Source organism: Belonocnema kinseyi, chromosome 2 (genome assembly GCF_010883055.1).
Source record: "Belonocnema kinseyi isolate 2016_QV_RU_SX_M_011 chromosome 2, B_treatae_v1, whole genome shotgun sequence".
NCBI lineage: Eukaryota > Metazoa > Arthropoda > Insecta > Hymenoptera > Cynipidae > Belonocnema > Belonocnema kinseyi.
This window is the reverse complement of record NC_046658.1, coordinates 57,952,276-57,969,421: the sequence shown is the minus strand read 5'-3', so window position 1 is coordinate 57,969,421 and position 17,146 is coordinate 57,952,276. Positions and strand designations below refer to the sequence as shown.

The 17,146-nt window shown below is 38.8% G+C and overlaps 1 protein-coding gene across 2 annotated transcripts in view; it reads left to right on the top strand.

Annotated features, from left to right (window-relative positions):
• Nucleotides 1-17,146, top strand: part of LOC117167692 (pro-corazonin) — a 66,846-nt gene that overhangs the window by 12,662 nt on the left and 37,038 nt on the right. Inside the window, exon 1 of one of the 2 annotated variants that reach the window (XM_033352816.1) lies at nucleotides 7,973-8,060. The exons of the other annotated variant lie outside the window; for it this stretch is intronic. The gene's annotated coding sequence lies outside the window, so the exon portion shown is untranslated. Of the gene's footprint in view, nucleotides 1-7,972; nucleotides 8,061-17,146 lie in introns of those variants that run through there. 2 annotated transcript variants of the gene reach the window in all.

Sequence of the window (17,146 nt, the reverse complement as noted above, 5' to 3'; positions counted from 1 at the left end):
TCTTTCTATTGCCAAAAATAATAACAAATTAAAAAAATTCATCATTTAGATGGACGGTAAAACGTAAAACATACCAGAATTGATCCCTTACTATCAAATTTATCGACAGGAGGTATATATTTAGTTGGCTTTGGTCAAAGATATCGTTGCTTGGGTTGCATAGTTTTCAGTGAAGGTTCTCTTCTCGACTGCGAAAGAGATTCTGATTCCGTGCATTGATCACAGATGGCGTACAAAGATTAATTTCATTCAATTCTAAACATTTGAAAATATATAAAATAATCACCAACAAAATTAGTTTAATTTTAATTGTTTACCCTTAAATATATATTGGAATAAATTAAATTATTGAAGTAGAAAATATCTGAAAAATATGTTTGTATGTTCTTCAGAAATATAATTTAAATTTCAATCAATATCTTCAAATGCAGGCATAAGTTTAATGTACGTGCAATTGGCCAGTTTTATGTAGATGAGTTCAGTTTTAACTGAATATATTACTTTGAACGCGTTCTCGAAAGTGCCTTTATCAATGATTGGTGCAATTTTTTTCAAGTAAATTGTAAGTAAGGGACATAACACAATGGGTCCCTAATATCGACAATCACCCTGTTATAACTTTCGTTGAAAACTACTTTAATAATGGACAGGTTTGAGAAAGTGCATCTATAGGTTGTATGCATTTTTATTAGAACACGCGTCAAGCAAATGGATTATGATAGATGGAAAATCGTGCAATCGAATCTGATTGCGAAGTTTCAGAGTATTAACTTCACACGTAGAACTGTATTATTATAGACTGTAATATTGTATGGATAGCATACACACGATATGAGTAATAATTTACTGTACGTCATTGTTCTTTTATTTTTATCAAATTAAATAGGAAATGCCTGTATATTTATCATCAATTTTAAATACATCACAAAATATAGATCTTTAAAAATTTTAAGATATTACATTTGTAAAATTGCATTTACATAGAAAAATTTGATAACTTTTGAAATTTTAAAATCCTACTCGAAATTTTTGAGAAATTAACAATCAGTTCGAGATTTTATTTTTTGACTAATTTCCTTTTTATACGATTAGTAGCCAGTTCCTCTTTACATATATTTATACACATAATATAATTATCACCAGAATATTTGTCACATGGAAAACTTTGAGTTTTAATGAGAATTCCAAAATGAGGCAAAGCATATATTTAATTATATGTTGAGTAAGGTTTGACGAATATCAGTGGCTTTTAAAGAATATTATTTTTGTAATTTATTATTTTCATCACACAGAAAAATATTTACAAGTAAATGTTAACTATTTTTTAACAGGACAAAGATTCAGTAACTAAAATTTTTCTTATATATTGTAGACTTAATTCAAATTTTTAAGGCTTTATGTTTCATATTATAAAGAAGGCAAAAAATATTCCCTGTCAAAATAACAAACTTTGTGATTTTTTTTTAACTCAAGAAGGTTGCAAGTAAATGGATAAAATTTGGATGGCTTATTTCATCACTAATATCTCAAAACTACATCATTTAAAGCTCATACAAGGATACGAAAGACATCTTTACTGGAGACGTTTTGATTGGCCAATTTTAATTTTTGTATTTTTAATCCCTTTATGAAGAAGCAAAAATATTTTCTATTTATTGGATTATAGTAAAGAAGTAAAGTGATCATCAAATAAGCACCATAAAGTTATAAATGCAAACAAAATGTAAACGCACCCGATATCAAAATCATAGATAGTATATAATAAGCAAAAAGTATTAAATATAGTTTAATTTATTACATAAAATACAATACCAAATTTAATGTTTTAAATTCTTTATATTCTCTTATCTTTTTATTTTCATAAAAAATATGAATACTCAACGAAAATGTATAGAGTAATACAATATATACTCAACGATTGGAAAATTTGAGTAAGTGAACAAACGTGGTGAATCAATTTGTTGACAAAATCAAGATGAATATTGTTTCTGTACGTTTACAATATCATCAATTTAATTATAACACTTAAGTTGGCGAAAAAAGTATTTTATTTTCATTTAAATTTATTTTAATTTTAATTCCTGAAATAACCATATCAGAATTTGAAAATAAAATTTTGAATAACTGGAATCATTCAAAATCGATTTATCACGCAACATGTTTTATGCAAAATATCTATATCAGTCAACTATTCTACCTCTTTCAAAATTGGTTTTATTAAAGAAAATCGTATAATTTAAGAAAATTCGATAACAAGTAATGTAAAAAGAGTTTTAAAGACATGCTCTTTCTTATAAACAAAACTTCATCTTTCAATTAAGAGGATCATTAATAACATTTCGATTTTTGAAAGCACAATTTAAATTTTGGACAAGAGCTGTTTTTTCGTCCATATAATATGCCTTAAATAAGACCTTTTTCTGTGGGCATATTTATTTAGTGTAACAGTATTATATATTTCATAATTATAATATATACTCTTCTAAACTGTAAATCGGAATTAGCGGAATTTCGCTGATTGGTCAGATAAATTTCATAGTTTCATCAGTGTATGAAAATCTACTAATAACCAGAGAAAAATGTTTTAATGTCCCTGTTTTATTTCAATGTCTAACCTCTAAAATTAGTTTCTGAATGTTTAGTGAGCTTTAATACAGTTTATCAGTACATTTTGAATACCATAAATTGTAAAACTTCAGTCAATTTTAATCGGTAACACATGGTGGCCTTCTAAATTTAACCTGTAGCCCGTAACCCGGTCTTTTTGACCGGGGCGCGGAGCTCCCCCTCCTTTGCCCTCTTTCCATATGCATGCCCGAAGATTAGCTGCCATCGACGAGGGTGATGGCAAATTTTTATTTTTTAATTTTTTTTGCGATCTTTAGTTTATTTTGGTGTTTTTTAATTAATACATTAACATTTTATTGGAATTCAGCGTACTCCATCCATAATACCTCCTAATTTACATAATATCACATTTAAGAATGGATAAAACGGAGAAATTGGACGCCCCATTCAAAAAGACCAAGGTTCTCCCTGCGTTCCGTGAAGGGGTGTACGGGCTGCAGGTTAATCAGTGAAATTTCATAGAGATTCAATTATGTATCTGAATCAGTGAAAAATAACTCATGAATCAGTGTTAACCTATTGAAATCCGACAATTGTTTCATTATTTTTCTTTAATAGAAAAAAATATTGCAGTTTCAGATTGTCACTAAAAATCCAGTTAGCTTTTTCTATTGAAAAGCCCATGAAGTGTGACTAATTTTAATGATTTTTTGCTATGATCGTAGTAAATATTCTACTGAAGAATTAGCATTTAAAGTGTGGCTTGTAAGTTTCTTAAACTTATCGATTAAGCCCTCACTCTTCGAAATAACTATTAAAGGATCACTATGCGACTTCAGTAATGTTCTCAGAGAAGTTAAACAGTAAAATCTCAGAAGGTGAAACATATTTACTGATATCTTCAGCAAGAATATCACTGACAACATAAGCCTATCTTTTGTCCAGTTGTTTATGAAAAAGGGATCATTTTCCGTATTTCGTTTTCTTGCGGATTCATAGCATAAATAACTACAGAAAAAGATTTCCCGTTCTTAATCAACATAGAAACGCAGTTAAATTTTCACTGAAGTGATATAACTACAAATCAATGAAATTCTACTGAATATGGCCAAAATTTAATTGATTTAAATATAAGACCAAATGAAAAATCACATCAAACTTCATGACTCGCCATCAAAAGTAAAAAAATGATTTTACCCTCCGTGCTAAATAATGACGGTGATACAAAGATCGCCTGAAAATTTTGGAAGGCGTGACGCTAATTTTAAAGGACTCCATTAACGGTACGCGCGTCCCTGGTCATTAAGATAGGTGTAAGTGCTACTAAGTGTCACTTGGATAAAATACACCAAGTCCAAAGTCAGTGTCTTGGACTTGCATATACCTACCTCTATACCTATATGGATAGAAACCGTTTTCATCCGACTCCGAGCCAAATAGAGTATATATATATAGTGAGAGAGACAGAGACAGACAATGAGAAATGGAAAAAGAGAGAAGGAGAGGAGGAATGGAGAAAACCTTAAGTTATATAGCGCTTGCCAATAATGGCAATATTGCGGATACCGCAGTACCATAGAGTCAGTATTGCCATTTTTATTACTTATAATCGCGGGGTGAGTATTGCTCTTTGATAGTTCGTGGAAGTACGACATAACTCGCAGTACCTACGTTTGCCAGGCGAAATAGAATGCCAACATTGCCAACTTTGCCAACATTCAAACACTCGATACATTTCCCCATAAGTGAACTGTGCACTGTATATACACCATCATGCACAATGCACATTGAACGCTACCGCTTATTGCAAAGGGGATTCCCCGTATCGATGAACAGTATGGGCAACAAGCAATCACCAGGCTCGTTACAACGACCGATCCTATTATGAATAATCAAGTGCCCAACTGCTGTCTGCCTGTCTGATTACATTCAGATCAATATAATACGATTTATTAACATTTATGTAACGTTTTTGTAACATGGATAAGTTATTTTTAAAAATAAATTAATGTCCCAGGGTGGTTTCTAAAAACAAAAACAAGTTTGACGCATATATTTTTTGTGCTTTGAAAGCGTATGACGTCAAACCATATGTTTCGAGCTTTGCCGATGCCACAGGTTTCATTTAAAAACCGAAATTTGCGGTTGATATTTTCTCACTTTAAAAATAAAATAATTTTTAATTCACCAATCCAACAAAAAACCTTATTAGGCTTTTTTCCAGCTTAGAGTTCTTTTTTCTTGCTTGAAAAAGCTAAAGTTCTCATTTTTAAATATCTTTAGGTTAAAATTTAAATATATTGGACATATTGTCATTTATTCTAAAAAATGAGTGTTCAGAAGCAACATATTTCAGGGGAATAAAAGCATAAAAGCATTTAAAAATATTTCAAGGGACTTTAGATGATATTCAAGATTTATGAATATTTAAAAGGATTTTAAAGAGATTTTATACTATTTTCGAGAATTTCAGTAATTCAAAGGGAATTTAAAGGATCTCAATGAGGTATTTCAATACATTTCCTAGGAACTTAAAGGATATTATAGAACTTCAAATACTTTTAAATATTTCAAGGAACATAAACAGATTGTATGTAATTTGAGGAGATTTTTGTGTAATATACAATATTTTAATGGATTTCCAAGAATTTGTTCATAAGAATCAAGTGCTTTTCAAGGATTTCAAAGATTTGAAGATTTTCTAATATTTTCAACAGATTTAAAGAATTAGAAAGGATTTGAAGGGATTACAAAGAACGTTCGAAAAAATTGTAGGGTATTTAAAAAGACCCCTATGAGTTTTCAAGCCCTTCAAAAAATCTCAAAGTATTTTAAGAGATTTCAAAGGATTTAAAATATTATAGTGTATTTTTAAAGACTCCAAGGGATTTTAAGGGATTTCTAAATTTTTCAATTTATTTCAATAAATTTTCCAGGATTTTAGAAAATACACTGCGGCCTGAAATCATGACCGCCGAGTGTATGTCCTTCTGAGAATTGTTGTCGAGGCGGTTCTCGGCTGAGCGTTGAGCCCCTCGTCGGTTATAAATATAAGATATAGAAAATCTGTATCATCATCGGAGTGGCAAATGACCGATCAGATAAAATACTTATCATATTACGTCGAAATAAATATCTACACTATCGATCTGAGATAGCTGGGGATTTATGGCAATGTATATCTATGACTCTTTAAGAGAAAAACCTTGCCATATGGCATGTGTGTGAAAAAGGATTCTTCTTTCGATCTCTCCATTAGCTTAGTAGGTAGAGCACCTGACCGATAATTGAAAGACCTAGGTTCTATTCTCAGGGGAGCGAAAGGGAGCGAAGGGGAGGAATATTTTTTCACAGATAAAATTTAATTTCAAATATTTTGAAAAACGTGAAATTCTGAATTTGAGAGGTATCTTCGATTGTGAGTGTAGACAGCCACTTTCACGTAATGTGATAGGTACCTCATCTGATCGGCCTTTTACTACCCCGATGATAAAACAGATATTCTCTATTATAATGAGTTATAATTATGAGTCGATTGGACACAAATGTGAAAAGTTCTAGATGATTATTAGTTAACACGGTAGTGTATACACTACAGAGGGTCCACGGACAAGTGTGGCAAAACAGTGTACCGCTCGCTAATTGGCTCCGCCATTTATCTAACACTTCCGTCGCATATATAGACATACTGTGTAGCTCAGTAACGGAGACGCGTAATGTGCAGTATGCATATGTGATGTAAACAGTACAGTATACATTAGGATTATTTTTGAAAGACTTTTATGCAATTAGCATAAGCATAATCCTCAGGTAAATAGTTGTTAACAATCTTTTGTTGTAAATATACAAGTAGTTGAAGAAAACATTCTTCAGGTTGGTGTGCCAGTTATGAAAACTGCGGCTAACCTCAAAACGCACTGTATGTATGAAAATTAGTTTAATTAAAATTTATAAAAAGATATCTAAACTTTGTACGAGACGTCGTGAATTTTTTTTATTTAATAAAATGAAAAATGATGTGGATTTGTGTCATATTTTTTATTTTCAAATTAATTTAAAAAAAGGAAAGATCTTCTGGGTATGCGGGTTTATTATCTTAATTTTCTAATTTGTTAAAATAAAGTAAAACTGTCCACCGGGTATATGGGTTCATAAACTATGGTGTTCGAAGGAAAGAGTGAGAAAACACTAGGCAATATTGCATTAAATGATTAGCGAATTAAACAAGTTGATAAGTTCGTATACCTTGGTAGCTTATTTACTAGGGACGGGAAGATAGATGAGGAATTAGACGTACACACGAAGCTTAGAAGGTTATTGGTAGAGCAGGGCCCCTTATCAAAAGTAAAAATATACCAAATAAAGCTAAAAGGGCAATACGTAATTCTATATTCGTACCTATCAAGAAAAAGATAAGAGTAAAATTATTGCAATTGACATAAGATTTTTGCGCATAATATGGTGCAGAATAGACTTTAGTAGATACATTGGAAAGAAATCGATTAAGATGGTTCGGGCATGTTGAGAGAATGCCCAATGAACGACTAACGAAACAAGTGTATCAAGGTAAAGTAAATGGCAGCGTGCCCAGAGGCAGCCCGTGGAAAGAATGGTTAGAATGTGTGAATGAGAAATTAGTTAGAAGAGACATAAGAAGCCACAGAAACACGAGAGTCTGCATGAAAAAATGCATGGACGTAAAAGAAGCTAGAGAAGTATGTCAGGACAGAAAAGTATGGCGGAAAATAGTTAATAAAAAGATTGTCAGTAGAATGACTGACGCCTGAAGCAAAAGACCTTGGATACTAATGAACCCAACTGGGGAACATCACATGACGACTGTGTGAGGATCTGCACTTGGGGTGATTGCTGGAGAAATTGATCAACAACCTGGGTCGAAACAGTGTTGCGGAACAAACATGTTATTTAAATAAATAACACAAGGAGCCTGGATCAATCTAAAGATTTTATATCCCTACCTCACATTGCTCCCTTCCCCATCGAGTGAGTTACGCCTGCTCCGGAAGGGAAATGGCTTAATGGTGTAATAATAATAATTTTAATAAATTTCTGGTTGTATTAATTTCATTTTAAGGTTCTTCGTTTAAGTAATTTTAAAAAATCGTACCGAATTTGGCGCACCTGAGAAATAAATGGTGGCATCCAGCTACGTTGCAACAGTGTCCTTGGACCCTCTGTAGTATACACAGCTCCAGGAGCTCTCGTGGTGGAGGAAGTTCCCTTACGTAAGACAAACAGTTTCGCGATCCTGCCATCGCGTGACATGACGCACTAGTCAAGTGGTAAAAAGTTTTAAAACGTAAACATGTTTTCTAGCCTCAAAGTCGTAGTAATACTGACACAATTAGAATCTTGATGCAGTACACTGCAGATATACAATCACGAAGAAATTGCCGTTTGCGACATAACGACATAAATATAGTATTTCCAAAAATATTTTTACGATGTATTCAGTCCGGAACTTTTTAACAGTAAGTTTTTAATTGTGGTGATTCTTTACTTTCATTAAATTTCTGACCTTTCAATTCAAACATGACTATAAATATTAACATATCTCGAGGAATGATTTTGATTGTTCCATATTTTCAAAAGTCCACTTCATTAAATTTATTTCTAATTTTACATACAGTACCGTCCCACTTATCGCGAGAGTCTGGGACTGGCATTCGCATTGGGTGAGTTCCCCCACCACATCCAAAATCATTGTCCGCTTGCGGTTTACCCTCATATCTGATTAGTTTAGAAAATTGAATCTATTCAAAATAGTTAATGTCAAAATTTGACAGTTCATCCTAAAAGCTTTATGGTTTATTACAAGTTTTTTTCATAAAAAAAAAGAACTCTGGACTGGAAAAGCATGTAAGTGTTTCCATATGAAACAATTTGGGTGAAATTGGTATTTTGTAAAATTGATAGCCATTCATAAATTGGAACTAACTTATTAAAAAAGTTACACTGAATGTCAACATTTTTTGAAAATTCGGTAGTGGGATCAAAGCAAGTAGGGGAAATCGCGATAGGAGGTAGTACTATAAGTGGGAGGGTAGTGTATTATTAAAATGATTAAATACATGTTAAAATATTGAGTAAATAAAGTTAGATAAATGGCGGAGCCAATCAGCGAGCGGTACACTGTTTTGCCACACTTGTCCGTGGACCCTCTGTAGTGTATACACTACCGTGTTAACTAATAATCATCTAGAACTTTTCACATTTGTGTCCAATCGACTCATAATTATAACTCATTATAATAGAGAATATCTGTTTTATCATCGGGGTGGTAAAAGGCCGATCAGATGAGGTACCTATCACATTACGTGAAAGTGGCTGTCTACACTCACAATCGAAGATACCTCTCAAATTCAGAATTTCACGTTTTTCAAAATATTTAAAATTAAATTTTATCTGTGAAAAAAGATCCCTCCCCTCCGCTCCTTTTTTACAAGAATAATTAAACACAGAAAATTTGTATATTTTAAACAAATTCATAGAGAAACTGTGTTTCACAGCACTCCCAATCTTTGTTTACAGACCTGAAGAAATATAGAGAAAATTTCTACTGCTGCAAAATTTATCACGATATAAAGGTTTTGTAAAGATATCAGCTAACTGTTCTTGCAACCTAACATAAGTTACACTGGTAGATTTATTTTCAATATGTTCTCGGAAAATGTGATATTTAACATCTTTATGTTTATTTTGCTTATGGTGTACAGTATTTTTAAAAAGGCAAATAGCACTCTGGTTGTCAATTAATAGTTGCGTTGGTTCATTTATGATGACATTCAATTATTAAAGAAGTGTTCGCAACAAAAATACTACTTGTGAAGCTTTAGATGCTGAAATTCAATTTGCTTCAATTGTCGATCTTGTAACACATTTCTGTCTACGTGAAGTCCATGTGATTGGACCACCAGCCATAAATGTCACGTAAGATTAAGCTACCAACTGTTTTACGAAAAAAACTTTACTTATAACCTTAGTTTTATCTTGAGTTACTGAGCGTTGAGCTTAATGTAAAGCAATAATATAATTAGCTGGCGTAGTGCTTGATTTATAATCTTGTATATCCAATTTCTTCAAAATAAGTGTGATGTCTTCTTTCTGACCAATAAAGTAACTTTCTATTTTTTCTATTAAGAGTGATTTCCAGATCAGCGAAGTAATTTCCACTGCTAATCTTAATTGCCAAATGAGCACCTAATTCTTTCAAGATCAAGTCAATTACATTCTCTTTACGAAACATTAAGAGACCATCATCACCCAGGTGCGAAATTCAGTCAGTTGCCAGAGCTTGACTATTGGCCCAAAGTCGGCCCTGTTATGGTAACCGATCTACGGTAACCAGAGTTGGACTGACTAAGATGTTTTGAAGCTGATATGGCCGGACCAACGTTGGCGACAGACGTTGGCGGCGAGCGAAAAGCCGACCGTCAGCCCAATTCTGGCCCAACTATGGTACGAAAATCGGATAAATTGTGGCAGATTGGTCGTTACGACCATAATAATGCGGTCGGTCCGACTCTGGATACAGCAGTCGGATTGACATAAGTCACCTCGATGCACCCGATGGTCGGTCAAACAGACTAGTTCTAATTAATTTATTGTCAGGCTGAAAGCTTCCTGACATTCCCTGAAAATCTACAGACTAGCTCTAGTTAATTTATTATCAGGGTGTGAACCTCCTGATAATCCCCTGAAAATCTACAAGCACGCGGAGAGACGCGGAGAGAGAATTCGATTTCGGGAACCCGCGCGCTATGTGAGAGGAAGTCCACCGGAGACACCGACGTACCATGCTTCGACCTCCTTTTTTTGTGGGAAATTCTTTTGACAGGTCGTTTGGAGAGGTTGGTTCGACCCAACTTATCAATGTTGGTCTTTGAGTCGAGTGCCTCTCCAAATTTCGAGCCACGCGGGGGCCTCCGCTGATTCCGCACTATTTCGTCAAAGCATACGCGACAAACTTTCGGACTACCACGGATCAGAGTCGAGGCGGGAACGGCACTTAAAGTTGGTGAAAGAACGTCCACTTACTTCTTAGCCACCTGGCTGCTGCTAACCAGTCTTTTCCGTCCATGATCTTTCTTTCCTTTTCCTTCTCTAACAAATCTCTGAGATCCCATTGGGACGATACGGGATCTCGCTGATGCCCCCGGTTCTCAATCCGGCTCTGACGTTTTCTCCTCGCTTCCATCGTCTTGCTGCTGTTTCCGTCGGATCTTGCCAACTTCCAGCGAGGCCTCCGTTGATTAGTTGGTGCCAACGGACGAGCTCCAATGAGGTCTTCCGCCAATGCTCGCCTTACGCGGTAGAATCCGTCCAGCCGATTGGCTCTGGCCTACGGACCGCTGGGGTTGCTATTGGCTGTACGTACGCCTTCTTTAATGTGGCTGATGGCCTCCCCGCTCATGCCAGCGTGTGGTTACTCGTTCACGTGGTGGAACAGGGTTGGTTGTATCTCCTATGGTGGTCCATCCGGTGCTGCTACGTTTTGCTGTTAGGTTGGAATGAGCGATGTGCGGATTCAGGCATCTCAATTGATCGTCGCCGTGGAGGTATCGTCGGGGTCCTCTTCTGGTGTTTCTCCCGTCGACCCCGATCCCTCACATACAAGGTTTGCTAGAGTTTTCTATGTTCTTCTTTATTTGTATTTTTGCCGGGTTCCCATTTCTACTTTCGTTTAGGTATTCTTGAGTTGTTTTTATAATGTCTAACCTTCCTACATACGCTAAGATCATTGTTTTGAGGACTCGATTGATTCGCGCCACAGGGTCCACTTGCGGATGATACACTGAAGTAAATGAGTTTCGGATTTCGCATGTCTCGGTCAATCCCTGAAATGCTTGTTTAACATACCCTGTTCCGTTATCCGACATAAGAATTTCCGGTGCACCCCATCGGTTCAAAGTATTGTCCTCAGAAGCCTTGATAATGGTCTCGGCGTTCGCGCTTCTCATGGGTGCTAATTCGACCCACTTGGTATAAAGGTCTTTCAATACCACTAGATATTCGAAGCCTAGGGTTGTCTTTGGCCACAATTCCATTACGTCAGTGACCACTACTGTCCAAGGTCCCGATACATGCATGGCCAGTAATATTGAATCGAGGCTCTCCGGTAAGTTTTGTGTATTCCCAGATGTGCGGCTTGTGGATCATTGTGTACCTCTTTGAAGACACGCCAACCGACCTGTTGGATTGTGAAGGTTGTGTAACCATCGCAACGAACTGCGGTCGTTGATCACTGTGAAGTGGAAATCCTCGAGATAGTGCCGGAATTTCCAAATTGACCAGATCATATCTAAACACTCTTTTTCCGTGAACGATCACTTTCTTTCTGCGTCAGACATCGTCCTACACGCAAAGGCTATTACCCTCTCAACGCCATCTTGCATCTGCGTCAGAACTGGTCGCAAACCAAAATCACTCGCATCGGTCAGGACCACGAATGGGACTTCAAAATCCGGGTAAGTTAAGATCGTTGCCGTCGTGATTTGTTCTTTTAGCTTAGCGAAGGCGCTTTCCTGTTCGGTGCCCCACTTCCATGGGACGTTCGTTCTAAGCAGTTTGTTGAGTAGCACCGCGTCAGCCGCAAAGCCGGGTACAAAACGACGGTATCGCGATGCCATGCCCAAGAACCGTCTCAGTTGCTTAATCGTTCTTGGGGCTGGGTATGAGGAAAGAGGATCGACTTTATCCGGATCAACCTACGAACCCTTCTGATTGAAGAGGAACCCGAGATAACGCACGGTTAGTATCCCGAATTCACACTTTTTCGGGTTAATCGTCAGTCCGGCGCCCTGCAAGCGGTTTATGACTCGAGCTACCCATTCCTGATGGTCACTGAACGTCTCATTAACACTGACTATGTCATCGAGATACGCATAGACGTTAGGTTCCATGTCTGGCCTTTTCAGGGAGTTCACCAGTCTCTGGAAGGTCGCAGGAGCCCCTGAGAGTCCCAAGGGCATCCTTGTGAACTGAAAGAGCTCTATCCCAGGGGCTGTAAACGCTGTGTACTCCCTACTATCTTCGGCCATCGAAATCTGGTGATACCCCCACTTTAAATCTACGGTCGTTATGTATTTCGTAGCGCGAAGTTGCTCAAGGATCATATCCATTTTGGGAAAGGGGTATGCACCTTTCTCGTCGACCTTGTTGGGCCTACGGTAGTCTACGCAAAATCTATATTTCCCGTATGCCTTTCGGGCCATTACTAACGGATTAGAATATCCACTCTTCGGCGGCTCAACAATGCCTTCGGCTAACATTCGGTTCACCTCATCTTGCATATTTTTCAAACACCTTCGGAGTCACTCGATAATATCTCTGTTTTATCGGTGGGTGTCCCTCAACGTCTATGCTATGAGTGATTCGATCGGTGGCCGGATGTACCTTCAGGAGGGGGCCTAATAATCCTGGCAAACAACGCGTTTAGTTCTTGTTACTCCTCAGCTGTAATTTCTCTGAGGTCGCAACACTGGTCTAATGTTGCCGGATTTTCATCCCTCCTCTCCACTTCCAACTCGGTACCTTCATCGGTATAGTGGTGGACTAATTCCGGGTAGTCGATATATACCAAGTTCGGTTGCTCCCATCGTGTACGATTCCGAATGTGTGGATGAAGTCCATATACAAGAATACTTGTTCTCCCATACTGAGGACAATACGGATTTTCATCTTTCGCGAAACACGATCAATCTCAGTCGGGAGATAGCACGTAGCTGCCATGAACAAGCCTCCCTAGGAGGCTCCTTCAAATTTAATCGTAGCGGTAACGAAGAACCTTAATCTGATGATGCAGTCGGGGGCTCATTCGATTTGAGCAGGGCCAGCATGACTTGATTCTCTTGCCAGGGGTTCGGTTTCTCTCGAATGCTCGTTCTTGTATTAAGAACGATGGCATCCTCGATTTCTACCGTGCGCGTTACCGGGGTCTGATTCGCCGAAGTCGACGGAGGTTCTGAGGGAGTGGAGTTCGTATTCGGAGGTATCCCCACTACTTCCGGATCCGCTAACTCCAGCCTGTTCTCTTTCGGTAGGCATCGGTTGTCCTGAGGGGTCAATTCGGGACTGGAGGAAGAAGGATTGACCCTTACGCCTTTTCACTTCTTCGGTTTCCCGAACAGTTACCGGAAAGATAGCATTCTTTCGTGGTCAATTCCCCTTTGCCATAACGTTCACAATAATTGCGCCTCCGATTTTTCGAAGAACCAATTTGGAAGTGACCATTTTGTCGGCAGTTCCAACATTCGACCTCAGAATCATCCCACTGTTTTTTCAAGGTGGATGACTCCGACCTCCCTTTTGGGGGTTGCGCCGACTTTCCCTCAGACGACTTGCCGAATTTCTTCGGTTCCGAGGGCCCCTATAATTACGTCTATTAGGCTCTCCGGACCTAGGCCTACCCGTTGGCTCTGCTCTACTCGAGTTCGCACCTAATTCACGCTTTTCGCTACTAATGGCTGCGATTAGCGTTTTAATCAGATCGGCTAACTCCGACAAGCTCTGTGCGACTTCCCTATCAATTGAAGTCGGGGCGATAGCGGCCACAGAACTTCTCTTTTTAGCTGGGGGTCCCTTTACTTTGCACGCGTATTCAGGAATAAGAGACTTTTCTGGGGACAGTGGAGCCACGTCCTTGCCTGACGTGGACGCTACGCATTCATATTCCGCCGCTGGGACCGCCAGGCCGTTATAGTTGGTAAATTCATAACCCCTGATGGCCCTTCTAAAATCGGATCTAAGATTCGCGTATACCCTATTCATCTGGATCTCGAGATCCATTGGGCTAGTTGAGAGCTGATATAGGCCATACATGCAGGTCAGGTAGTCCGCTACCAGTTCATCTTGAACTTGCCTGCGTGAGAGGATCTGTTCTTCCAGCCTTTCTTGGTAGAAAGTATCCCCAAAGCGAGCCGGAAAATGCCGCTTGCACTGGTCCCACGCGTTCCATCCTAATCTATTTTGACAGAACCCGTGCCATGCAATGTTCTTTAAAAGAAAGAGCATAGCCACTAACAACTCCTCGCCTGTGAGGAAAGAGGCGGTTCTGTCCTCTTCGACCCTTCACAAGAAGTTGTCCACGCGCGAGCCCTTTTGTCTGTTAAAACTGACCTTCCACCCTTCTACGATTCTTGTCACGTCCCTTGGTTGGCCGAGGGGTCGTTTGGGGGCTTGTACCCGTTTCTGAGCATACCCGCGACTCGTAAAGCCTTCCGGTTCAAATTCATACGGATCTCCACGCCCAAGAGCGTCTTGCTGCGCATAGTCCCTATATACCGGTCTTTCATTCCACTCGTGGGAGTACCTGTTCTGGATCTCACGATTCTGCTGCCATGGCTCCCGGTATGACTCATGTGGACCCTGTCTGCCCGCTCAGACATACCTCGTATCTTTGGCTGAACTAAATTTCGCGCTTTGGAATAGCCTTGTGGACTCACGCCCCCCACACCCTGTGTCGCACGGCCTACTCTTTGCTTTTCTTGGCTCTGAGAAATCTAGGGGCCCGTACCTAATATGATTTTCGATACGCCCCTAATTGTCCCTAGCCTATCAAGTCCAAGCTCTTCTACCCTTGCTAAAGTCGGGTTCATCTGTGGGAAGAGGCTCGAGGCTGGGTAGTGCTCGGCGGTCCGGACGGTTCGGTGCCTTTCGCCTACCCATGGCCTTTGCTCGCGGTGCTTATACGGAGCGAATTCTCGTGTCACAAGCTCATGATAGTCCTTTGGGTACCGGTAATCTTCTGTTTCTATGGTCCAGTCCCCGTTTTCGGTTTCGCGGTGTTGAGTTGTTATATTGAATGGGGCTTGCTGGCTCCGGCTGTACCACTTGGTCTGTGGTCGCGTGTCTCTAATATCTGCGGTTGTAAAAATTGGTTGCAAGGTCGTTACTAAAAGAGCGCACGTTAGGGCGCTCACGGTGAGTAGGTAATGTGTCGCCTGACTTGTAGGTCTGCTTACCCAGGGACTCATGATGCTACGGCTCCGCGGTACCGAAGCTTGCTTTCCCGGTTTCGTGTCGGTCGGCCCTGAGCCCTACTGTGGCCCTCAGACCTCCTAATCGCTCCCTGTTCTTGGTGCAGAGTCGCGCTGTCTCCTGACACCGTGTAGCCTAACTGCGGGGGCGTGTCCTGGCGCACGTCCGTCCAACTGGCCCTAGTTTTAATTCCGCGAGGCCTAGTGTCAACATTCGCGAAGCAGGGGTCTCCTACACCGCTGGCTCTCATGCTCTCACTAACCGGTGTGGTTGCCCTAGTGGAATGTATCATGGCTCCCTCACCCCCTCTCCACATGTCACTGCTGTGAATGGGGGTGTAGATTGGTAATAACGCACCACTTAAAGCTTGGTCACCCCCATCCCTGGCCGATGTTGGTGCCCATGGGGGGTAGTTTCCAGCATGGTGAACGGCTGGTGAAACCCGATTCGCTGTTTTGTAACTGTTTTGTTTAGATTTTTGCGCCCTAACTTAAACTGTTGTGAATGTAGTTGCCGCCCCATCAGCTTGTGTTAAAGTGTTAAATGAAGCTCTTCATTCAGCAATCTTGCAGTTAAATTTTCAAAACTTTGCTACGTTTCATCACATGAATCCCAAGCTGTAATGAATCCACCGTACTTGGCTAGCAGACTACCTAGAACCTTGGCAACTGTATCAATATCATTGACTTCTTCCCCAACATTAGCAAGTGCTTGTGACATTAACTTAATTTTACTGATATCATGAGTAATTGAAAAGTATTTTTTCAACATTACCTTTTCGACAGTAAATCTTTGTTCATATTTTTTTTTATAGCCTGGTCTACATTTCTGGAGAAGATGGACAAGCCATGACCGATTGTAATGGATTAAATTCCATTGCAGTAGAAATTAAAAGCATTCTTTGCAATCATTGCCTTCTGCTGCAGGGCATACTGATGTTCCATTAATAATTCTGCTCGTAAAATTATCTCTACTTAAAATTTCCATATCTGGAAATTCTTGTCATTCGTCTTTTCGAGTTAAAAAATTTTTATTTTGTTCATTCTGATAAATTCCTCACTGCTCTGGATACTTCTTTTGACAACTAAACAGGAGAGTGAACCTCGATTTTGCAAGAACAATAAAATAAAAATGTGTATGTGAAAACTAAACCGTGCTTATTTTATTGAATGATCTTTTTTATTTTTGCCAAGTACGCTAGGCCCATAACCTAACAAATTTGTAATTGAGAAACCAGGATGTTCGAAATTAAAAGCCACTTCAATATACTGGCAAAAAGAAACTCGTAGGGTTTGGAGGTGCAAGAGGGTGCTCATTTGCAAGTTGCACATATGCTTTTGTCAATACAGCGAACTAATTTTTCAGAAATTAAGTATCAAGCACTACAGGTTAGGTGTGGCCAGGCCCTATCAACTCAATGGTAGAAATATGAAGAAGCACAGCCCCAAAAGTTTGCCTCAACTTGAACTAAAAGTATCAATGTGTGACGTACGTGTGCCATATATAAATTGTATATATGTAAACAATTTTTAAATTGAATATATTTATTAATAAATTGGATAAACAAATTGAGAAAGAT